The 25,571-nt window shown below is 40.6% G+C and overlaps 1 protein-coding gene across 4 annotated transcripts in view; it reads left to right on the top strand.

Moving 5' to 3' along the window:
- lrfn1 (leucine rich repeat and fibronectin type III domain containing 1) overlaps window positions 1–25,571 on the top strand; it is a 138,058-nt gene that overhangs the window by 49,655 nt on the left and 62,832 nt on the right. For 2 of the 4 annotated variants that reach the window (XM_079557019.1, XM_079557018.1), the window contains one exon: window positions 17,196–17,256. The exons of the other annotated variants lie outside the window; for them this stretch is intronic. The gene's annotated coding sequence lies outside the window, so the exon portion shown is untranslated. The remainder of the gene's footprint in view (window positions 1–17,195; window positions 17,257–25,571) is intronic. 4 annotated transcript variants of the gene reach the window in all.

Genomic DNA, 25,571 nt, shown 5'->3' with positions numbered 1-25,571 from the left:
TAAGGACAAAAGTCATTTTCAGCATAATTAGACAAGCCTCTTTGATGCATAAGTAGCTCTCTGTCCCTTTTTGTTACATAAAAGTACCTCATCATGTCAAAAGGCTAACAACATGTAGTTAATGCAAGTGCTTTGTCTTTTAGGTCTTGCGTGTGCTCAGAGACAGGTGTGTGCTTGTTCAAAACATATGATTCGATTAATTAAGTTAAATCTAAATCTTTTTTTTTTCAATTAATCATTAAAGATTAAAGCAGAACTAAGTAACCATAAGCACCACTGCAGGTGTCGTAGCATGTTGCGTTTTTTTTTACTGAATTGTCCGTGAGAGTAAATATTACGCTCACAGAAAAGATTGAAGCTGCAAACACTACTAAAGTGGCGCTAGTCCGCAGCTAGCTTTGCACGTTAGCCTGTTCTGCTTCTTCTTCGTTCTGATATGACATAGCCGTAGATAAAGGTTTTACTGTTTTTTTTATGCTTTAGTTCTAACAAAAACACCATTGGATTGTCTTTATTCTGTGACTTCTGTGGCGTTTTGCTGAAGTTACGGGTCATGCATGGTCTGTGTTTAAGCATAGTAAGTTTGAAATGGTCAAATCTGGAGGAGTGTTGTGTGCGAGCCCTTGTTCTCGTCCAGTGCTTGTTTGAGGCTTCGGGGCCCGGCTAATGTCTTTGTTAATTAGTCTAGCACCCATGCTCAGGTCAGACAGCTCAGGGCTTTTCAGGCACTTTGGCACACACACAACTGTGATTCACTCATTTTATCATTTACCATATGCTATCCGTGCATGTTTTAATCCCACTACTGTAAATTAGATTAGATTTTTCTTACTAAGCCTTGAAGCCGTAATAGAAATGTGGAGTTGCTATAATTGGTATCCATCACATTCTATAAGCACGTTTTCTTTTGCCACCTAAAGTTGAAGAGAAGTCTGACAATACAACAGTCACGCTTCATGCCTCCTGAGCCTAAACCCTTTCCCAAATATCATAATCACTTCTGGCTGTAGAAACCACTAACAGGTTTATTGGCAGATGATATGGTGAGGACTCAATTGCACCCAGGCACAGTGTTTAGCCCTCGAGGTGGAACACATTTTCACTGATACTTTGGTAAAAATGAATTTCTGAGTCTACAATTTCAGAAAACAGAGTGCTTGTTCAAAAGATGCCACTGAGCAGTTCAGAAAGTGCAATACTTTTTACAGAACTGTGCATAAAACATATTTCATGCAAAGTAAATATGTCTGATAGTTTATATTGCTCTTATTGAGAAATGTATTGCATTTTGATTAGTTCTTGCCTCTTCATTGCTTCCTGGCTGATTAAGTGGAGGCAAAATTACAATTTGAATTCACTAACTCTTGGCTGAAGAAAAATTCCACTGTGGATACAGAGAATTTGAGCTGATACTGACTGTACACTCTTGTTATCTGTAGTGACATTTACAGCCAGAAAACAGCTCTACGCTGACATTTTACAAGAAACATCGTTTAGACTGTTAAGCTGTCTTTCAGTTGCCGTGTGTGTCAGTGAGTGAACCAAAAAGACCGAAATAACAAAATTGCATGTTCGTAAGTCACTGTTTTACATTATAGCAACATGCATGTCTACACTGTGCTCCAACATGTGATGAAAGCAAAATCTGTTCTTTAGTGCAGTCATTCTCAACAGTATCACTAGATTCTCGACTGCATTAATACTTGTCTAATACACAGACAATTTGTTGTCCTCTTTTGGGTTCAGTCCAACTTTAGAACTGGCAAAGTCTCGTCATAGACTGGATTTAGCTGGTCCTCAAGTTTGAGAACTTCTTCTTTGCTAAATCTATGACACCAACAGTATAGTTAATAATGATCTGCATATCTATCTGCACCTAAATATTAGATTAGATTAGAACTTTTATATCTTTATTTGATCAACTTAAGCCTAAGCAATAAAAAACATGTACATTGCTAAATGAATTTAGGCAAATTAATGCATAAAATTGGCCTAAATAAGGACTGAAATAGGGAAAACAGCTTTAACCTGTTACCTGCCAGCTTAGGGTTAGCTATTATGCAAATCCATATCTCAAGGCGTGTTGACTGGAGAACTGACAGCCTATATACCAGTGTAATACCTCATTAGAAAGCCAAGACCTTCTTGTTCTTGTATCTGTGTGAGTGAAACACAACTTACATGACATTAGGGCTGAAAGATATATCATTATCGTATTGGGATTGATGTATAAAGATTCAAAACATTAAAATCGAAAAAGCAAGCTTTAAATAAACTATATAGATTTTCATCAATGAAACTGCACTCTTTTGTGTTATGCTATTATTTTTCTGAAAAATGCTTGGTTTTCACCTAACCCACAGTTACTATGTATCGTATATTGTATCATATCGATATCGAGATATCTGGCATGAGTATCGAGATATTAAATTTTCGTTCAGCCCTACATGACATGTGCCGTTCCTAACCCTAATTATAACCCTAAACCCTAAACCTAACCCTTACACACCAGTATTCCAGGGTTGAATCTATTATATTACTTGCCTGCGTCCTCAGCATCAGCTGCACTCGCCATACCACAGTTTGCAAGCCACTGGTCTACAGATCAAAGGTACAGCTTCATCTGAATGCTTCCACAGACATGAAAAGGCAGTGTATACTGGTGTTGCTGAACCTCAGATTAGACTTGGCGGTGACGGAGCCCGTGGTTACCTCCTCCTGTCTGGGTTATCAGCGTGTGACAGTTCGGCCTGATAGTGCTGCCGTCACCAGAGCATGTATCACACAGTTGTCACCGCGCGCCCCCGCCCCCTTTCCGCCACGACTCAACACCAACAGCCAGTGTTCTCTTTCTGTGACAAATCCTGCCGAGCTGAGTCACCCCGCTGGTCTTCGCGGTACTAGTCAACCCCCCCTCAAGTCTTCTGCCCTGACACAGATGGACATGAGGGGCGGCCAAGCGCTGGCGGGGGGAGCCAAGAATTGTACCCTATTAAGAGTGTCGATGAAAAGGATATGCAGTGGGTGGAGTTATATGATTTTGAAGGTACTGTAAATAGACTAAAGTTAATGTTAGCTCTACTTAAATGTTCCGCAGGGGAATTGCAAGGGCACAAGGCTTTATTTTCTCTTAAAAATACTAAAGATTTAAAGATTCATATTTTATTCAATTTGTTGCTAAATTTGTTCTGTGCATTTAACCCGGCCTTCAACGCCCTGGGACGATCGTGACTGTCTTCTCTAGAGCTTGATTCATAGCCTTTATTTTACAGTTGTTGGGGAAGCCATAATTCCATGAGACACCCATGCCAACACATGGATACTGAATCAGTGTTTGAAATATCATCTATCATCACCGTTTGTATTTGCTGAAAGCTTTCCCCGGTAAATGAGACGACATGTTTTTCTCTCACCTCGGGACGCTGTAGTGATCCCGAAGCCTTGGTTTGTGAGTGCATTGCGTAAGCTCTAAAGTGCAAAGGGCCATCGCTCCAACAGTAGTTCAGGTTAATCATGGCGGCTGACTGGGTTTAATCCATTAAAGCGTGAGTTCACCCATAGCGCGGCTTTGGCTGAATCTGCGCGCTGATCCTATTTTCTCTGTATACATATCCGTACTTTCACCCAGACTCCTATTTGCCCCTATAATGGGATTAACTCCAATGACACCAATCTCAAATCTGGCTTTAAAACTCTGCAGGGTGAATCTTATTTCACTGGTTATTCCCACAAGGGATGGAACAGGGCTTTGGTTACATAATTACATTCCCCTCTCACTGTCTAAGCCTAAATGATGACAAATTAATGAAAAATTGTCGGGTGGGTGCTTCTCTTGTATTCACTCGGCTTGGTTTAGAGCAAGCCACTGACAACACATGTTAATCATTGTGTCTTCTACACTTTGTATAACACTCTGTCTTTAATAATGAATGCTGTCAAGGGTAGTTTGAGCATAACTGAGATCGCTACAACCTGCATTTCCCCACTATTGTTCGAATGCTGCTTGAAACCACTTTGTATGTCATTTCATTCCATTTCACAAGCCGTCATGATATCCAACAATATTCACTGCAAAGAGATGGTTAGCTTTAAAATGGTGTTAAGACGTCTTGTTGCCCTATAAGTTACTGGGCCAGATCTTGTGCCTGGAGCAAGGACAGAACAAACTCTAACTTGATGGCTATCTCCCGAGTGGCACTGGTGTTGTACTATGTGCCTTCGCCACTTGCGAGAGGGCGTCGCTTATAAAAAGAGAAGAGGTCGACTGAGGCGTGGTTTATTACAAGCAGGTCAAACTAATCACTTTATTAACCCCATCGTGAGGTAAACAATGTCCGCGTCTCAAGAGAAAGAGTTGTAGCCTATGCCCGTCCCACTGTGGCGTGGATCGGCACTCGCTTGGCCGTAATTGTGACCAAAACAAAAGCACATGTTCACCCCCCACTCCCCACAACCCCTCTCCCTCACCCCTTCCCATCCGCAGAGTCTGGTTGGAGGAAAAAGGCTGTTGTACATAACATCAACATTGGCCATGGGTGTTTTTCCACCCCACGTACTTCCCACATCAATGCGCTAAGTCTAGGAGCTGCAAGATCTCAAAGCGCGCTCCTACTAAGCGCAAAATATTACGCTATAGTCTGCATTTAAAAACACAAGATCGGTCCGCAGTGTGTTAAACCATATGATCAAGTGTAACCCAAACATAGTCCTACAGACAAATATCACAAACCAAATGACTGCCCACAACATACACCATTAATACTGATCAATACAGGTTTCTTACCAAACACATAACCTTTCAAAATAACTGACCATGGCTGAACAAAATCCCTAGGTTCAATTGAAGTAATTGAAGCCTCATTGGGCCATTATTGCAAAGACATGGAAATTGCCAACATGCAGTGTATCTTTAGTACAAATTCTAAATTAGATAGAATATGCATGGAGACAAACATGTTTTCTGTGCTCTGTGAATACTGTGAACTTTTACTGTTTCACTTTATTTAGATCGGCAAACCTTTGAGGTATTTTTATTCTTTTGAAAGACCCACAATTTGCAATTAACTTTAATGTATTCGTACGCTGCACTCAGTGTAAGCATTTTCATAAGCCTCAGTGTCCTGGTGTAAAAAAAAATAAAACGAAATCATATTTATGCACTCTCACTCTGTAAATTATTTAGCATTCCCGATAGGAGTGAATTGTACATTCGACTGCCTCTGATTTGACTGATAAAATGGACTTCCTGTTGTGTTTTTCAGGCCGCGCTGGTCGGGTCACCTCACATTTGCATAAGTGTAATGGGTAATATTGTAAACACACAGTAGCTAAACAGCAAGATAATCCCGTATAACGTTTCAGGCTTATCATACAGAGGTACCCCTGCAGATCTCTATGGAAATTAGATTATTCATGGGAGCGTAATAAATGTGCAATATGGGATATGCAAATGACACAGTATGAAGCCGTTTAAAATAGAGACACGCCATATTGTTATATAGTCCCAGAGGTGGAAAGTGGCTATAGAAATGTAGGACATTTGCAGATTTTTTTGACCACAAAAGAACAAAACAAAACAAAACAGAGAAGCCAAAGGGGATTTTAAGATGTAAATATGTTTCTCTTGAAATATACTGATGCTAATACAGAATGTTTGAGGTATTCTTTCACAGAGAGTATAGTATAGCTGTGATATTCATGTATTAGGGTATTTATATGAAGGGAATCACTATTGTTTTCATTTCAAAGGCAGGTGGAAGAGCTCAAAACGTTGCTGATTGTGTGGGATTTCTCTGTAGTTTGTTGTCCACACCGTCCGCTGTTTGCATTTTGACAGAATAGGTCCCTGAGTCTCTCTCCGGCTTCCTTCTCGTCTAGAAATAGACAGAAAGTTCGAATTTGTGAAAGACCTCACCTCCTCCAAAAGGTGCGCATCAAGTCAGCTGTCAGAAGGGGTCAAAACATGGACAGGAATTACAACTGACAATGTGTTGCCTTGCTTGTATTTTTATATTTTGGCTCTGAATAAATTTTCTTCCCCGGATGCGAGCTGCAGACTTCCTACTGTTTAGCTTCGCCGAACAGAGAATACAAAAGATGTAATTTGGTGTTGTACTGGCTGTGGATGTCCTTGTTAGAGCCTGGCATTTACAGCGAGAATCCAGCTTTATAGTGACATTTACGAGCAACACCGCTAATGATAGACAAGAGAGATGCCACCGCTAATGCATTTGTGGGCTACAGGGTGGAGGAAATAGAATGCATATAGCTAATATAGTATATAGAAAAGGAAGCCAATATAGGGAGCACGAATAAGCGCCTGGGATTACTGTAAACAAGTGCAAATTAGACTGTACATTGTATGTTCTACTTCAAATCCATACATAACGCTGAGTGGTGTATCTTTATATGCTTTCTGCTGTTGGATTTTTATGTATTATATTAATGCACTTTTCACGTCTGACGAACTGAAGTTTTTGCATTGCTGATTTGGTGATTGTCTATTTTTTTTGTCTGATTGCTTGAGATGTTTTTGTTAAAAGGTAATGGAATAATGTCAATTGCAAAGTTCAATACCACATTTTTTACCCCCTTATGTCGTGCAGCCCTCGTAAACCACCATCAAATAGCAGTAAAATACTTGGTGCAGTTTCAATCCAGAAAGCTGCCCTTGCCAGTCCACCCACACCATTGGTCACACCAGAAACACATTGCCCCGAGCTGGAGAAGATGGATTCTACTTTGTGAACTCACAAATCTTGGTATAGGGCTTGGCCACTGCCCAAGGTTAAATATTTCTCTTCTGTTTTGTCCTTTCAAAGTAAAGCAGATTAGGGGGCTGATTGAACGATGAAATATCCAGGTAATTCATTTACAAACTGAGTGCATTTATCACTGGAATTGTTCTAAAGGTAACATGACCCAGTGGTGAAAAGTGCCCAGTTGTATATGTTTGTAAATAACAGACTTTTCAGAACTATTCTTCTCAAGCGCCACTGTGAGGATTAACCATAGTAGTAGGATTTAGTTACAGCAGCAGTTGTAGTAGTGATAGCGATATGAGCGGTAAGGTAAATTGTTTAATCTATCAATTTGTGAGTACTTTAACCTCTATACGAAATATGACCTAAACACTTAAGAGTTTCTTCTGTCTTTTATCTATCGGATATCGGAGCCGATACTGAAAAAAATTAAATATAGGGTATCGGCTACAAATATCCGATACTGAAGCGATACTAGTTTTGTCTCTCAGTGCCTAAAAACACACCTTTTGCCACCTAAATCTAAGTGAATATGGGCATGCTGTATGTCACTGTAAGGCTAAGAAGCTGGAGAATTCAATAGCTGAGTTAGTTTTAACCTCCGCTATATGTATTTTATATCGCCACGCAAAATGCTGCGGTTAGCATCAGTATGCTAAAGCTAGCAGGCGCATGCTAATGCTAAGGATCAAGGCTGGGTCAGAAACTATAATATACACTGCTGAAGCCTAGTGTTTGTGTTTTAGTTTAAGAAATAACTGCTCCAACATATTTGAAATGGTCAGATCGCTGAGACTTTTAAGAAAGTCTCTTGGTGTCAGTAAATATCGAATATTGGCTCTCAAAATATGGATACTCAAAACCCAGTATCGGAATCGCATCGGTAGAAAAAAGCTGGATCGGAGCATCTCTGCTTTTATCAACATCATGCAAACCAAAATGAATACATAGAAATTTATACAATATTTAAATTTTACTTCAAATTGCGTCTTTAGCCAGGCTTGTGCTCTTTTATTGCAACCTTCCAGACACCCTGAAAAGTTCGCTGGTCGCTGTGAGGAATATTTGGAGGGTAATAACATGCACTCATGCACACACAGTCTTTGGCTTGGCAAGATATTCGCAGGCATTGATGTCCCCAACAACACGTTGCATCACATATCCGCAGACATTAAAATGTAAAGGAGGAGGCAGCATTTCGCCCTTGACAATAACTGAATACAGCGGCACGGTGGCTTTTCTTTCTATTCAGCCGCCATCAACATCTACAAAGGGGAGGCTGAATAAAATAGATGGCAGGTCTGGTTAGACACAGCACCAGGAAGACGGGATTACTGTCAAGAAACACAAAAACTAAATCAGTTATTGCTTTTTTTTGTAGGTTGTCCTTCCGTGAAACCATAGCAGGGAGTTTTGCGGCCTTCGCATCACGACGTTTTTCCAATTTATCTTAATGGAAATCTCCAGCTTTACTTTGCAGCCTAAAGTGCACCCTGTATATCAAACTCACCATAGGGATAGTGCCAGGATGATGTTGTGGAAGACATATAGATGTACTGAGGGTTGGAGATGGTTTAATCTGATAAAGGCATTACATAGAGAATCTCATCTTTTGCCTGCATGCCCCTTATCAGTTCTCTCTCTTTATCCACATCACTTTGAACCGGAGTCATGGCGCTGGCATAAAAGCAGTGACATGCAAAAAGGCCTAACGTGCGCCGCAAAATGGATTGGGCATCCATGGTGGCTAATTCTGATTCAAGGCATTGACAGAGCCGTGTTAAGGATGTTAGGCATTAAAGAGTCGTATTTTCCCGGGATTATGGGCAGAAGAGGAGGAAGTGGGTATTCTTTAGACGCAGTTGACTGGCAAGGCGAGATCAGTCTCCGTCCAAGTAGAACACTTCTCCAGGCATGCACAACACGGAGACTTAAGTCACATAATCCCCTTCAATATCAGAACGCCTGTCAATACTCCGCACATACATGGAGAGAGCGCAACAGGGCCGGCGTTCAGATGTTTCATGTGGGCTGTGGCAGTATGGCATGGACTATGAAAAGCTCCACAGAGACATAAATGTCAGGGTGGATTCCTTGACAAGATAATGTGTCATTTTAGACTGTGAAGAAGGTACTTTCTCTGGAGATGTTTGAGTAGTTCTCTTTTAGCAGCTAGTGTGGAATAGTCTTTCTAAAGATGAGAGACTATTCTCTCAAACAATGTTCAATTACAGGGTGAAAAATGTTCTTTTTAAAGTATTCTCTATAGTCTTTGTTTTCTTATTGAAGGTTAAATGAATACCGTAGCTAGATGATCAACACAAAAATCACTCACTGAGGAGACAAACTAAAGCGACAAATTGTATAAACAGCTACTTATTTTTGTTTTTCTTGGTCTCTGTCTCAGTTTCTTGGCCAGTGCATGTGGGATAAAACAGCATGGTTCACACGGTGCTGCAAGTCTGGTGGTCCTTATCACATTATTCGCTGTGAAAGCTGGAGTTAGTTATTATTAGGGACAGTAGGGATATAAATGTAAGTGAGGGATCCTCTGACACCATGAAGACAAGGTATTCAAGTCAGCGGTGAAACGCTGTCGTTTCTAATAACATATTGTCACACAGCTACGTTTGATTTCTTTCAGCCCGAACTACTGCATGTGGTATTTTCGTGTCCAGCGGATACTGCAGCAAATGATTGGATAGTAGACACGCAGGGTCCCGAACGGCACAAAGCTCATCTCTGGGGCTAAACAAACAAAAGTGATTCTGCCACAATTGGTGCAGCAGTTTAAATGGGGCTCTGACTGTGGATCATACCAGGGCTTTGCTGTTGTTCGGTTGAAGCAGTGGTCTGTCAGTATGACTAAGCGCGGCTGTCTGAGGTCCAACTAACCATGACCGTTTGAGAAAGCTATGAAAACAATCACTTTACAACAGGAAGTGTTGTCCAAATGTGACGTGTAATGCAGTGCCCATTAATAACTTGCCACTGGTCTTTATTGCATAGTATTTTGTATTGGCCTATAATCTAGCCTCATAGGGTTTACATGTCTCCCATTCCCAAACCTGGATAAAAGAACTTGACAGTAAGACTGAAACTTGAGTCTTTAGCTGATGATAGGTTAGTTGTTATTAACAAGGTTAATAGCAGGTTAGCTGTTGCTGTTGTAAAGCTGTGTTCTTGATTAATTTTTCAGCCCACTGGATCATCATTTGTAAAGCATTTGTTGTGTTTCAGATTTCCTTGATAATTGGTGTGCTTATCTCTGACATAGACAGACAGCTGGTAACAGCTCCTGTGTCTGTCTGTTGACATATTGGGGTTTAAAGTGAACCTCCCAGAGTTTTTAACACGTCTTCTCTCGCAGACTTAAAAGAATATCACAATCCTGACAGCTCCATAAGTTCATGCTCCTCTGATGTATGCAGTGTCAAAAAAAGTTTTTGTTTTGCTCAAGTGACTGTCATTTGTAAACGGCTCCTATTTTTATCAACTTGCATTTTCAGTAGTAAAATCCAATCTGGAAAATGACGACAAGTAGCACTGTTGCCCAAGCAAGTATCTTATCTTATCTTTAATATTAATTGATGTATTGGACTATTGGTAGATAGGGACTAACCACAATGGTACTCAGAAATGTCATCCTTTAAAGTATTGGGGTTATTTGTTGTTGTTGTTTTAAAGCTGCAGTCTAGGTCCGTACAGGTGAGTTTGCCAGATTGTTTTGTCAAACTGGTAACATGGAAAGAGCCAGCTTGCTTTTCCAGTGCAAATAACAGCACTGTAATACAGTACTATCAATCTGGAATGGCTCTCTAAATCGTTTACAGCGAAAGGACCTTTTAGCAGAGCATTTGCAGCTGATTTGATCATCCCTTTAGCCAATCCTAACCAACTCACAAAACAACAAACCGCTACAGTAATAAAGACATGGTTTATGTGTTTGTATTATTAAATTTATATTATAAACTACATGTGTCCATCGTCATATCACAACTCTCCTGTAATAACAGAATCGAAATAGTGTGGTCGTAACAAGGAGTAAATGGAGAACTATAATATTTTGCAGCCCTATTTCCATTATTAAAATGCTAGCCATTTTGTCTGGTAATTTACAGTCCTTATACTGGGTTACGGTAAGTGTTATGATGAGTTATGTCAAAAGAGTCATATAATAAATGAAGTTTGAGCCCTGTTTTCAGGTCATTACCATAATTACCATGTTAATTGCACTGCTAAAGTGCTACCTGAAATAGCACTGTACCTCTGATGACACTTTTGTGGTATATGTCTATGTTTGCATATGCAGTACCGGTAGTTGAATAATATTCACGACATTCAAGATCTGTATTGATTTAGTCTCATGTTATTGTAAGCAGAAAAGGCTGTTCAGAATCAGCTATATTTGTCACTATGATATTATATTAGGCAGAAGTTTGCATTGTGCTGACACATAGTATATTCTCAGTCAGGTCTTATCAATACTGTCCAAAGTAGTCGATGTGGCCATTGCAGGCGTTGCAGTTAGATAAACCATAATGCAGCCAGTCAGTTGTTTACATCTGCATTAGTAAGTAACTGTTTCAGGGCCCAGCGCATCAGCAGGGAAAAAACAACGCTATGAGGGATGTTGCCAACGTTGCACTACAAAAAGTGTGTAGCCAGAAGATGCTGCGTTAAAGCAAAGTGATCTGGTGTGTCTCTCATACCTTACTGATTATTTATGTGCCGGCCCGAAATGTGCTGAGCCTGGCTGAGTGTATAAATAGCTCTGTGGACATCATCAACTCACTTAGAGAAGAAGTAGGCAGGGCTGTGAACCTTACTATGCCAGCAGAAGATCATGAGCACACACTTTTGAATCATCAGAAGTGCTCAGATGAAAGATCCGAGCTGCTCAGATCTTTGCATTTTGGATTTATCTGCCCACGTTGCAATTACTGCACAGAAAATCGCTCAATCAGAAACAAATGTCCGACTGCATGTCCAACTTCTGTGAAGGCCTGATCTCATTTTAGTTGAAAATATGTCAGACAGTGAGAAAAAAATGCAATTGTGTCTTTTTATGAAGTGTATGCAAACATATGATTCTCACTGTATGAGCAGGATATGGTCTTCGCTGTTCTTGTACTTCTGTCTGGACTCGATTATGCTTCGTCACTTTATGCAGATTATTATCATCTCAGAAAGGGGATTCATAATTCCCTTTTTGTTGACCTAAGTTCACTGAATAGTTAATGTGTTTTCTGATCAAAATAGCAGCATGACCAGAGCATTTATTACAGCAGATACAGTTTGACATTTTCTAAGCAGTATCAACAATGTTAAATGTTCAGGACAAAAAACAACCACCGATTCTGTTAATATTTTAGCTGATACACTTGACCGGCTTTCTTTTTTTCCGAATAACACATCAGTCAAATGAAAAACATCATTATTTACTGTGTAATTAGAAATTAGTTCAACTCAGCAGGATGTAAAGCTGAATTGATTTTAAATTAGGTCTTTTAGATATTACATCAAAATTACTCAGAAGATTATCGCAATGTATATTTAAGTACTTTATCCAGCTATGGCACTTTCTTTCCCCCCGGTGAATAACGGTAATCATCTCTCACTTGTTTTAAAAAGATTACATGCATCTCTCTTGGCACATTTACTCATAGCAGCAGCTGTCCGTCTCTCAGAAGAGATGCAAGTTGTCTCCATTATACAGTATCTTATGTCAAAGTATTAACATTCACATCCGACTATAATGTCCTGTCTTCTCCTCATCCTTTCACACCTCCCTCAGAGCGATTATCCATGCATGTGCTGTTCGTGCTTCAGCTGAGTGTGGGTCTGTATCTCGCCTCGGGTTCGCTGCCTTTGTCTGCTGCTCTCTCTCATCTCTGGAGGTCACCACGGCCCGCCCTCGAGGCAGCGCTAATGGTCAGGGTGCCAAGTGAGTGGGCCAGCAAACGGAGCCGTATGCTGTCTGTTATTCCTCACGGTGCGGAGGCAGCGGGCAGTCAACACACATGCTTGTTTAGCTCAGTGCTATCATCAGTGCCATCAGTTAGCCGTGGCGCGGTGCATTAGCACAGGTATCCTTCCTGTTCGCACCGTGTCGCTCCTTGTTTTGTATTCCGCCATGATGCCTTCAGGGGGAGAGGGATTAGAGAGAGAGTCTTTGCTTAGACCACATATACGCCCTGTGTACATTCATTGCTGATGCTTAAGTTCAGTGTGACTTGGATCAGCTATATACTATGTTTATTTGTTTTTTATTGAAGGGTTTATAATAGCAAGTGCCCTCCAAATGTTTATTCCATCCGAGTGGGCTTGGCTGTGTGGGTGTATTTTCACACATGCACCATTATAGGATTGCCCCCAAGCTTTTTTTTGTCACTCTTCATTAAAAATTCCACAGGGTGTTTCAACTGTGAGGTGGTAATGTTTCTATGGCCAGTGTGTGCTCCCTGTCACTGCCAGCAACAGCAATACACATTCATGCTTTCGACTTTGGAATAAACCTTTGGAGTGGTTTCATGAAATTTTGTTGCCATGCGGACACCGATCTACCACGTTGCTAGCTCACCCTGCATACTGAAACTCGGAGGTGGTGAACGCTGAACAAATAGCTGCCTGTCCTTGAGGACGGTTGCAAATGAGAAGGCAGAGCCTGAATCCGGGTACATCACAGCAAAACTGTTCAGCTACATTCAGTCGTGCTGCTGAAAGACATTTATGCAACAAAACAATAAATCTGACCATTGACCATTGAAGCGAACGTTATGTCCTCGCCAATTGGTCTTCATTGTGTCTGAGCCATCACATCGTCTGAGTCGATTTCGGCAGAAAGAAAGGGAAAAATTACATAGCAGTTACTATAATTGGCAGGTGGTCTCAATTGTGTGGCAGTTATGATCAGTTACAAAACAATGAAAGCATGATTTTTCTAATTCCAGTCCTAATTGAAGAAAAGGCTGGAGGCGGTTTTCATGTGAAACCTGACCCTGTGGACGTTTTGTTGTCTTTGTTTTTTGATAAAGCTGCCTCTCTCCAATTCCCAGGTCACTGTTAGATCTCCCTGTGTGTTAAATTATATATGTGACAATAGTAATTAAATGGCAGAGCCGTGTGTCCATCTCCTGGGCCTGTGTGCGTGCTGGGTTCTGTATGCTTGCTTGATACGTGGGCGTGTGATGAAGAGATGGAGAGGCAGTTAGCATGCCGCCTTGGTACAGCAGATTATAACTGCACGGGCCAGTGTGTAAGAGCGTGTTTGCTCCATGTTCTAATCAATTCCTCGGTGTTGGTTGCTTCAGGGGACATGAGCAGAAGATGGACATCCCAGTGTACTGGGGCAGCCACGAAATGAGACTTTTCACATTGCTGCCATAGGTCAGTGGGAGAGCGGCCCATAGGGTGACACATAATGGGATTTTGGAGACAGAAAATTGCATTGGAAAACAAAATGGTTTAATACAATGGGTTTAATGTGGGATTTTTGTGATTATGAGGTTGTGGTTTAGCGCTAATGGCTGACTCATGGACCTTAAAAGTTTCCCAGTGTCACTAATGTGCAACAGCTTTGTTTACCCTTCGTACAACTTGAGATTTGTTTTTCCCTAATTAGCATCGGTGTTATGGTGGTTAGGTCTCAGCGTAATGTTATCACAAGTTACAAATGAAATCCATCTCTTGCATATTTTAAGACAGTGTGATCTTAGATTCACCCCGACTGTTTTGCTCTCAATTCAAAAAATAAATACTGCCTCTCTATGAAAATGCCTTTGACTTGTATACTGTGACACCAGATGTTTATTAAAAACATAGCGTATGAAACATGGACCTTCTGTTTGAGTCTGCTTTTGTTTGGTGCTTGGTTCCAGCTTGATACATAAAATGCTGCATGAAATGTTGTTTTGGCTGTACAAGCACTAAAATCTGAGGCTCTGGTGAATATATCCACCAAAGCCATGAGTTGTGGAGAATTCTTGTGATCGGCCCATATGAAAAACAAATAGCCCTCACCACTCACACGTTTGTGGCCAATTAGCTGTGAGTTGCAGCACTTGATTATTCATATGTTCATATTTTGGTTGCTAATGCTAATTTGTTTTGCTCATGGCACCGCTTTGGAGAGCAGCTCAATGTATTAGTCAAAAAATATCTGACATTTATACAAATGCGCCTCGTAATATTTTCAGCTCCTGATAATGAACGGTAAACTTTCATCATTTGGACAATAACTTTTGTTACCAAGAGCCACTTTGTGTGTTATCCAAAAACAGCGCCTGGATGCCCTGGGTAGTGCTGGTGTGAGATCCTTGTTGATGCTGCAGGCGATGGGAGGAGACATCACAGAGCAATGTTGCACACAGACTGGCACCTGAATAAAGCATTAAAGAACTATATCGACCACGGATATATCTCCCACCAAAGTCAGAGCGAGTCAACTAAAATGATGGAATACAACATATAAGGCGTACTGTAAATTAAGCTTGGCCTTGTGACTGACAGCCGTCTATGCTACTGAGTGCTAGTTGGCTTCAAGGCAGAAATCATCTCCAAAGGTTACTTCACAGCGTTATGGCAATGACAGAGTCAGTGCATCTGTCAGTAATGAGCTAAAAGGTAGGCCTAATTAAAAGTAATGAGCTGTAGCATAGTTCAGGGCCATTCTCAGCTGAGTGGGGATATGCACTCCAAATCTGAGTGCTTCAAAATTTCAGTGGTGAAGACCTGAAAGTATAGGCCTACATCATTAAACTGCTACTTTGAACAAAATGTTTTTCATCGCTACAACTACTACTTTTACTTACTGCCACTTCGTCCCCTGTGCAGGACAACTCACCTCTGGCAGTAGAGAATCATCTAACAACAAGACTCTTTCAATATTTGAGGTTGGTTATGGAGGATCATTTTGGCAGGCACGCTGTCGTCAGTCAGCCACTGGGCAGCTGTGACAGATTTATATTTAATGAGATGTTGGCTTTGAGAAGCTTGTCCAGCTTGTAAAGTGCAAGATAAACCGGAACCATTATTCCTGCTTCTTCTTCTTTTTCTCACTATATCAATGTTTAAAGGGGACAAAAAATATTAAGCAACAGTTTAATGGGATGATTGGGTGGTCTTTCATCTCCCCCTGGTGTCTCTGACCAGAAAACCACAACTGCAGCTTACCCTTTCCGGGTCGGAGCCACCAATACACACTAATAGAATCACGGAGAAGAAGCTAACTGTGGGCTAGCACCACTTAAACAGTATTTACAGCCAAGCTTGAGTATTTTCTGTCGGCGTAGTGTTTACTCTCACGGACAATTAATAAGTAAAAAAAAACACAACATGCTATGACAACTGCAGTGGCGCTTATGGCCTCTAGCATGAGTTACTCAGTTCTGCTTTAAGGGGAGACACTACAGGCGAAACTATATATATATATATATTATTTTCCAATTTAACATGATACAAACTTTCACCTGGAAACAAACAAGATACCGAATCTTCACAATAACATGTTTATATATTGCACTGACTCAATGTTTCGCCATAGGTTTATATGGAAAATTGTAATTTCAAGAGCCATTTTCTAAAAATGCACTTTTCTCACAGACAATATCTCCACATCCGTATCACCTACAGACTCTTAACTTTCCAGTCTTGGACATAGCAACATTTTGAAGATTTTTTTCAGAGGGGTTTTTAAAAGTAAAATTCATAACCTGATATATTGAGTTTGGAATTTCAAAAAACACGGCAAAATTTCAGTTGTTTTACAACTTAACAAGATTTCTCCTCTGAAAGCGTATTTGTAACAAAATAAAACCATCAATTCAAACCAGGCTCCATCCATTATTCAGTTATGGCCGCAAATATGTGGAATTTTGGGCATTTTTAGGCATAAAAGACCTCATTTTTATACGGAAACATAAGATGCCCAAAAAACTGCAGTACCGTCTTTCATATTTATGTCATCCACAGCAAAAGTTCGATTAATGATAGAAGTAAAAATATAAGACACATCTGCCTCTGATCTACGTCTCTTTTCTGCCCATATTGTGACTGAAATATTACCAGTGATAATTGGGCTATTTCTGATACAACTACTACTAGAAGAAAGAACTACTCTGCTCTTATTGTGCGCGGAATCACTAAAATATGATTTCACAAATTAGGAAGCCATTTTAGAGCAAGCAGGTAAAATAATATTTCTGCTTGGATTCCTGATTTAAATTACATCTTCAATTGAGGCTCTGGGCAGACGATGATTATTCCACGCTGGCAGAAAAACCATTTGTATTAAGTCTGGGAATGCACAAAAGGTGGAAGCATAAATTGAACTCTTTTTATGATTGTGACACTATTACAACTGGTGGCGTATGCTTCTAACTGTTATTTCGGCGACTGCATATTAAGGTGTAACCGTTTCATTTCTCTCCACAGACCACTTTGAAGTCCACCCTGTGAGGAACATCCAAAAAAAAAACTGCGCACAATATTCCTGGTGAGTGGCCAATTGGTAAAATAAAACCCTCTTTACATTTGCATAATACACTGACACATAGGTAGTTTCAGGGGAGCAGACAGCCGCAGACAATGAGGGGGCAACAGGGAATCTGCTGGCACGGCTCTGATAGAGGGATACCTGATCAATCATTGAGTTTGTCTCCCTGAGGTCGCTGCCGTTTGGTGCAATGGTTCCAGTTTATTTTACGGCAAACACAGAGACGCTTCTGTTGAGGAAGAAGTGCACAGGATTCAGGATGAAATCAAAAATCGTGACCCAGGCTGTTTGAGAATTAGAATATAAATTGTTTTGGCAAGTCTCCCGCCCCTAGTTACAACTGAAATTAGTCTTCACGCTTTCTATCGCACCATACTGTACTTACAGCTTTTACAATTTCTTCGTATCAAGAGACTACTGCAAAGCCTCCTCAAAGTAGCGAGAATATATTACATATGAATTCTGATTTTATGAAGCTTCTTAAATGACTTTAGTAACACTGGAGTAATTTCCCCCTGAGGTGTAACCGCATATAAACTTGTGCCCTGCGCTCGCTCTTTATCGCATGCAGATTGGCCCATGTGTTCCCGTTGTGAGCAGCAGAGCTCTTGTGCATGACACCCGGCTCTCCTTACACAGCGGCGCCACGGCTCTGTGCCTCTCAGCCTGTGCAAAGGGAGTCAGCTCCATTATCAGAGCGGCTGCCTCGCCACCCTGCAGCAAGAGCCAGCATCCCCTGCTCCTGCAGATTTCATTTCTTATCTCAATAGGGAAAACAGCGCTCAAATGAACGGCACACAACACCCAGGGCCGCTCTGACATGCACATTGAATACAGCGCGCCGTCAAAATGAGGTGTGAAATATGCTGTTAACCAGGAGTGTTTCAATAAACATGCTTTAATACTTTATTTTGGTGACATTTCCAGTAAAGGTCTGGGGCAAATGATGAATTCTAGTGGGAATATAGATGACTGTTTACATTTAGAGGTGCTATGCTTTTTGATAAGATGTGCACTAAATAATATTTGCAGAAGACGCGAACCTCACTGACAGACACAGATTCATTTTAGGATTCCTCAAAAGAAATATTAAAATGTTGTGGTTCAACAGAAAGTGCAGTTACCCTGACCTAGAAGAACATTAGCTTTGAGTTCACTTCTCAGTAAATATTTCTGTACCATTGAGATAGCAAAGTGCTTCTTTTCACTTATCGTGCCATGTTTTTGTGACCAGTCTTTTGTAAAAAACAAAAACAAACAAAAACAAACCTAGTATAGTTTAACATAGTGCACTTTTAGCTGTTACCCAGGATAAATCAGATCCAGCATTCTGGAAAGTGTATAAACATAAAATACACGCAAAACCAGGCAGGGTCAGGCAAATTGTTTGGTGGTCGGCTTTTTTCACCCTCTTTTTCTTTACGTTCCTAGATCTGAAATGTTTGGGTGTGAACCTCAGAGTAGCCCAAACTCCAGCTCCAACTTAAGTCTGTTCAAAGGTTTTCTCATTTTCGCTCAGTTAAAGCAGAACTAAATAACTTGTTTATCAGAGGAAAAAATTATCTGAGGCACTCTGACTTAGTTAAAAGTCCTTTATTGAATGGACATGCCGACGCGTTTCGACCTACAGATGGTCTTCCTCAGGGCATATGTTTAAAAGAGGCACCAGGTGGCCTTAAGTACTGGTAGGGTGGTCATGTGACCACCACACTCACACACTCACACACACACACACACACACACACACACACACACACACACACACACACACACACACACACACACACACACACACACACACACACACACACACACACACACACACACACACACTATTTACAAATATATACAACAAATAAAGTACAGCAATATACACAATAAGATACAGACATAAATAACTTGTTTACCTTAATAAATCCTTTTCGTGGTCCCTCTGGGGGTAATACAAGTGTTAATGGGATGATCGGGGGGTCTTTCACCGCCCTCTGGTGTGTCTGGCCAGAAAACCACAATTGCAACTTTGCTGCCACCGGGTCGGAGCCACCAATACACACTAATGGAATCACGAAGAAGAAGCTAACAGGCTAACGGGCAAAGCTAACTGGGGGCTAGCGCCACTTAAACAGTATTTACAGCCAAGTTTGAGTGAAAAAAATTATCTCCATTGTGTAATTGGATGTACAATATCTCTCTCTCCCTTTGTCTTTTCTGTCAGCGTAGTATTTACTCTCACGGACAATTAATACATAAAAAAACGCAACATGCTACGACACCTGCAGTGGCGCTTATGGCCTCTGGGGGCACGAGTTACTTAGTACTGCTTTAAGGAACTTCAGTCTTTTACAAACAATGCACACAGTTTATGTGTGGCTTTTGTATTCAAGGCTAACTGTAGAAATCGGTCATGGCAAGATACACAGTGATATTTCCACCAAACATCTCTGATCTGGTGCACACCTTCGCCACACAGAGAAAAGTGAAGCACAAAGACTTGTTGGGGGCGCACTGAGTTTTAGGAGCATGCGTCATCATTAGCCACACTCAGCACTAGGGCCAGAGTAGTATCTCCTCCGGGTGGGAAAAGCTGGTGGGACTGTGTACAAATAAGCAGCTCTTTTGCATGTTTGTAAAAGGCATACTGTCAGAATAATGACACAATATCACCAAGTTTTCATTCTATTTTCTGCTTCAATAATACAATAAATCTCTAGCCTTGATCCCTGACATTCATTATGGTGCTGCAATTAAAAAGTAAATACATTTTATCATTGGAGTTCCACGTCAAATGTGATTGATCATCGTTGTAGCTTTAGGTGACTGGTTCATAAACCTGAGCGTGCTGCTCTGTGATATGTCTCTCAGGAGTTTGTTTGGGGACACAGTGAATTTGCCTTCCACTGTAAATAATGACTTGAGAAGGCACCATTCATCTAAAGCTGAAGCAATTATTTATGGACTGCCATCTAGGACATATCAAACATTAAACAGGATTCCTACTAGGTGCATGTCTGAGCTGCTGTGCGTGCCCCTTTGTTTGGCTGATCCATGGTATACGTGTTTGCAAATACAGGTCTTTTTCATCTGCGGTAGTCTCATGTGATAGCGTGGCGCAGCATGCATTGCATCACATGTGCGGCCCCCTTTGTCGCAGCTCTCACGAGATCACAAGATCACCTCTCGGAGAACAGAGCAGTCGGAGATCTTTTAATGACGTCTTTTCATAAATGCGTTTGTAATGGCGGGGGAGGGGGGAGGGGGGAATCAAAAGCACCGCACTGTGAAGTTACTTTGCCAATTGTTTCCTCGTTTGTTCAGTTTTTGACACGCTGCAAAAGTTTTCCGCCTCCGTTTGAAGTCAGGCTGGGTAATGGGACTAAAGGATCCAGCGTGTTGTGGCTTCTCCGGGCCTCTGCTAACAGCTTCATCAGTGTCATAAAGAGACACTAGAGGAGTAATTGTTCCCAACTTTCCTGGGCTGTAAAATGAAAGCTTTTTGTTGTGAGCGCACTCTGCACGGTTTGGTTACTCCGACTTCTCCGCTGTGAATAAATGTGAATGAGAAGAGTTTGTGCGTGTTCACCGGTGGCTGCTGTCCATAGTGTTCTCCATCCAGGACACATAATGGTTGGGTTATACTTGCAATCTCATGTAATTAGAAAAATTGTTCACGTCCTATGCCTCTAATAGATCTTTGTATTACCCTTGTGATTAACTGACCATGCTACTGACCCATATAAGCCTTTTCGCTGAGCCCTTTCTATTCTCTGCTCTGAACAAAAAGTGGAGAATGAATCAGATTTTACATTACTTTTAGTTGAATTTGTTTTCTAGTAAAAGGCTATATCAGTGGTTCTCATACTTTTCACACCAATTACACCTCACAACTTTTGAAATATTTCAAGTTCCACCAAGATCAAATTAGGATCAGGGGGATTCCACTGCATGCATGAATGCTCCACTCCTGACCGCATCCAAATGGTTACAAAAATGAACGCTTACATGCGCTTTCAGTCCGCCTGGCTCCTCACCACTGGGTTGCAGATTCCCGAGGAGCTCGAAGAGAGCATGTGCAAGGTTTATAGAAATAAAACTCTTAATAAAATAATAAAAGGCTCTCGTAACAAGTTTCAAAAATATGTTATTTTTTTCAGTAGCTAAGTAATAGGGCTGGGATGATCCACTTTTGTCACGATTCGATACATATCACGATACCCAGGGACTGATCCGATACGTATTGCGATACAGTAAGTAATTATAACAAGTGTTATGTTTACCTTAAAATGTGTAAAAAGTCATGTGTCCAAAGTTTATAAATCAAATGCCATTTAACGTTTACTGAAGTGTTCAGATTAAAAAGTGCATTAACACAAAACGTAACAAAGTGTTGTCACAGGAAAAAAAAAGTGTATGATAAAAAATGCCTCCAAACACAAGTATTGAAAGTATTGCGATACTTGATAAAGTAACGATATTTGGTATTGCAGCACAAAGTATTGCGATCCAAGTCCAATCCGATATTCTGTCCCAGCCCTACTACGTAAATGCAACAGTGGCGCAGATGGTAGAGCAGGTCGTCTCATGATTGGAAGGTCAGGGGTTCGAATCACGCCTCCTGAATGTGCACACTGTCGTTGTGTCCTTGGGCAATACACTTCACCCACCTTGCCTCCAGCGTGTGCGTACATTGGTGTGTGAATGAGAGTGTGAATGGGTGAGTGGATCCTTACTGTAAAGTGCTTTGAGTGCCTTGTAGGTGGAAAAGCGCTATATAAGACCATTTACCGTTTTACTAAGTAATATAACATATTACTCAAGCAAAATACAGTAGTAAAAAATTATGAACAAAAACATGCCAAACTTCTCTCAAATAAAATGCAGCTCCAAATCAAGTCGGACACTGGTGTATAAGATCTGCAGTTGCGTAGAGCTAATGTCATCCAAACAAAGCACAAGAGGATGGGGAAAGAGGAAAATCTTGCTTGGTGGCATTAATACTATTTTCAGTTTACTATTTGCCAAAAGTAACTCAACAGTTAATTTAGAATTGATTACCATTTCAAAGGAACTTGCCCAACACTGATACTATTTTGAAGCAGACAAGCTGAAATCTCAGTCACAGGAGATTGCTTTGAAACTTATCACCTTCTCTTTCACAAGCCCAGTGTTCCTCACACATGAAGGACACTGGGCTGAGAACAGATACGTGAATGAGTGCAATAAGTCTTCAATCATGCTGTGTGAGTGTTTTGATGGCCTAGAGTGATAATAAACATGCTACTGAATGGAAATATCAAGGTTTTAACGTGTAAAATAAGGAAATATTCTGATAAAATACAGTCCGTGCAGAGTATTCACTTTGAATATCCAGATGTTGCTCGTGTTCTTTCTGTGGAGCTTGACCTGGCGGAGCAGATGATTGAAAAATAATCCTCTTAATTGAAACAGAACATAGATATACGGCCACTGTCCATGATTTACCATATAAGATCAAATAGTTGGATTGGATTGTTTTGAAATATCCAAACTAAAACAATACTGTGATGTGGCTTTTTCATATAGCAGCCCGACTTCATGGCTTCATCCGTGGCTCCTGGAATATACCCTGCATCTGTGACATTATTTAGAGTCTCATATCTCCAGCACAAATGAGATGACCCGGTCACCAAGTGCTTTAGAAACAATAGATGATTCTTTTCAGACGGCTGGGGTTTACATAATGTGGTGCTGTGAAACGCGATCGATTTCAGTTGCTCGGTGTTGCTCTCTGCACAAGGCCAGAGTCTTGCCTCAGCAGCAGCACATTCAAATTGGCCATATCAGCTAATTTCAGAACAGGGATAAAATAGAAAGTTAATAATCCATAGAGGCATAGCAAAGCGCACAAAGAAAAGGGCCCTGATGGTGGTCATTACGGTTGTATTTCCACGCACAGTACACGAAGCGATATGCGGCTTTTAACTTTTAATTAAATCGCTAAAAATGAGCGGCGCAAATTTGATGGAGTCAGGGATTCAGGCTTACTGATGGATTTATAGTTAAGAAGAAACATTAGCATTCCTGGGTAAGTGAACTTAGGTAAGGCGCGGCGCTATTGGTATTCACAATGCATTCAGAATTGGACTGTTTGAATAGTTTATTAATTTATGTTTGCACTGAAATGATTGTTCCCCCTTTGTAAACACATCACTGTTTGAGTCAGAAAATTTGCTCAAATAAAAATGTATGTGCACTCATTAATCTGAAGAGTTTGTTTTGGGCTTTGAGTGTCATTTTAATTTGGCGCGCATGCAAAACACTCAAAATTGCATTGTGTCGCTATTAAGCCTCTTACTTTAAGTTCTATATAGCATCCACGCTAAAATGTATAATGTAATGCTATATTTTTGTTTTGGTTGATTTAGTAGAATAGGCTTATTTACAGAAATAAAACCACCCCTCTTCACTAAATGATTTGGGTTTGATGTCTCACTTGCGGTAGCTGAGCTCTCCCCCTTCCCTCTACTCGTAGCGCTGTCGCCTCAGACTCTACTCATCTCTCCCCGGAGTTTTTACTTTGGTGCTGGTCTTAGGCTAGGAGTCCTGACAGAGGTTTCAGATTAAAGTGCATATGACAGCTTTTTATGTTTGTTGTTTCATTATTCCTATATTTTTATCATATTATATTTGTATGAAAATATAGTTGATTTTATGTATGTTTCATTGGAGACACAAGAGGTAGAATGCCAGACAATTCTAACTCACTCATGACATATTGGCACAATAGGAAGGCAAAATAAATAGTTATAACTGTCATATACTCTTGAAAGACAATTATGCCACAGTCCGACTAGCATCCTATAAATTGTTATGATAAATAATGTCTCATTTTGAATATATGTATTTTTACAATTGTGTTGCAATGTAATTAGTTCATCTAAAATGCATAAAATTACAGGAAGTTATAATATGTTCGGTTCAAAATTTTCTGAGGGAGAGGTTTCAAGTGATGCAATAAACAATTCAAACCGTTGCTGCTCTCACTATTGAAATTCAAAATGGTGCATAACAGGAAAAAAAAGAAATGACAGAAACCTATAAGGTTAAAATGGAGAAATGTGTAATTGTAGCTTATACAAACATGCTTTTGGTACCTCAGCATTGATATTTTTACATTTTATTATTTGAAATGTCTATTTCTGGACAGTGAGGATAGTGAGAGTTTGAATTAACCTAGAGCAGCCTCGACCGGCAACAGTGGCAACATGGGACAAACAGTGGATACAAACTTCAAGATACAAGAAAGGCCAAAGTCGACTCCACCTCATGAGGAGACTGAGGTCCTTCGGAGTAAGCGAGCCTCTTTTGATGACTCTGTGGTGGCCTCTGCTATCCACTACCCTGCCCTGTGCTGGGCCCCGGGCAGCACAGAGCAGGACAAGAACAAACTGAACAAGCTGGTCAGGAGAGCCAGCTCTGTCCTGGGCTGCCCCCTGGACTCTGTGTACGAGGTGAGGGACAGGAGGGTATTAGCCAGGCTTACCTCCATCATGGACAACACCTCCCACTCACTGCATGGGACTGTAGAGGAGCTGAGCAGCTCTTTCAGTAACAGACTGATTACGCCACAAAATTCCAGAAAGCACTTCAGATGGATTACTGAAATACTTCAGGTATGTCTTTAATGAGGGAACCACATTATACCATGGTCCAAAGTTCAAAAAAGGACGTTTTTCCTAATTTTTTCAAATAAAATATATAATACTACCAATTATACCAGAGTCTTGGTCTTTTCATAAAAAATAAGAAAAACTTTCCCACTGCTCATATTATTCAGAATACCAACACTGTTGTTGTTATGATTCTGTCCTGCTTTAAATAGCCAGTCCCAACTGTGACTCATCTGACATGTTGTGGCCCCGGCATTACTTCCACTACAATACTCGACCATGTTTAGCCCCCTATCTAAACACTCATAATTGTCCTGAGCCAGTGTATTTGGAGATTTTTTTCTTTTCCTGTCTGGACAGTGTTTTTAATGAGGATAAAATAGTCTTATATTCGGACACAATGTTAGCACAAAGCTGCACCTGAGTACAGCCGAGGAACTCAGCTGGAGTCTCCGTGAGTCCCACTGTTGACAGGGAATCAGCCTAAATTGCTGTCAGCTTACACCGCACAACTCATCCCATTTGAGACCCCCTAATTCAGTTCTTCAGCTTGTTGCTGATGGTTAGGGGGAGTGCAATAGTAAACAAGGAAAATATTTAAATAATCTCTAATGTAGTTAATTAGTATGAATTATTAAAATGGACTCAAAATGCTTATTTAACACTTCT

Source organism: Gobius niger, assembly GCF_951799975.1.
Source record: "Gobius niger genome assembly, chromosome: 1".
NCBI lineage: Eukaryota > Metazoa > Chordata > Actinopteri > Gobiiformes > Gobiidae > Gobius > Gobius niger.
This window is presented reverse-complemented; position numbering and strand designations above follow the sequence as displayed.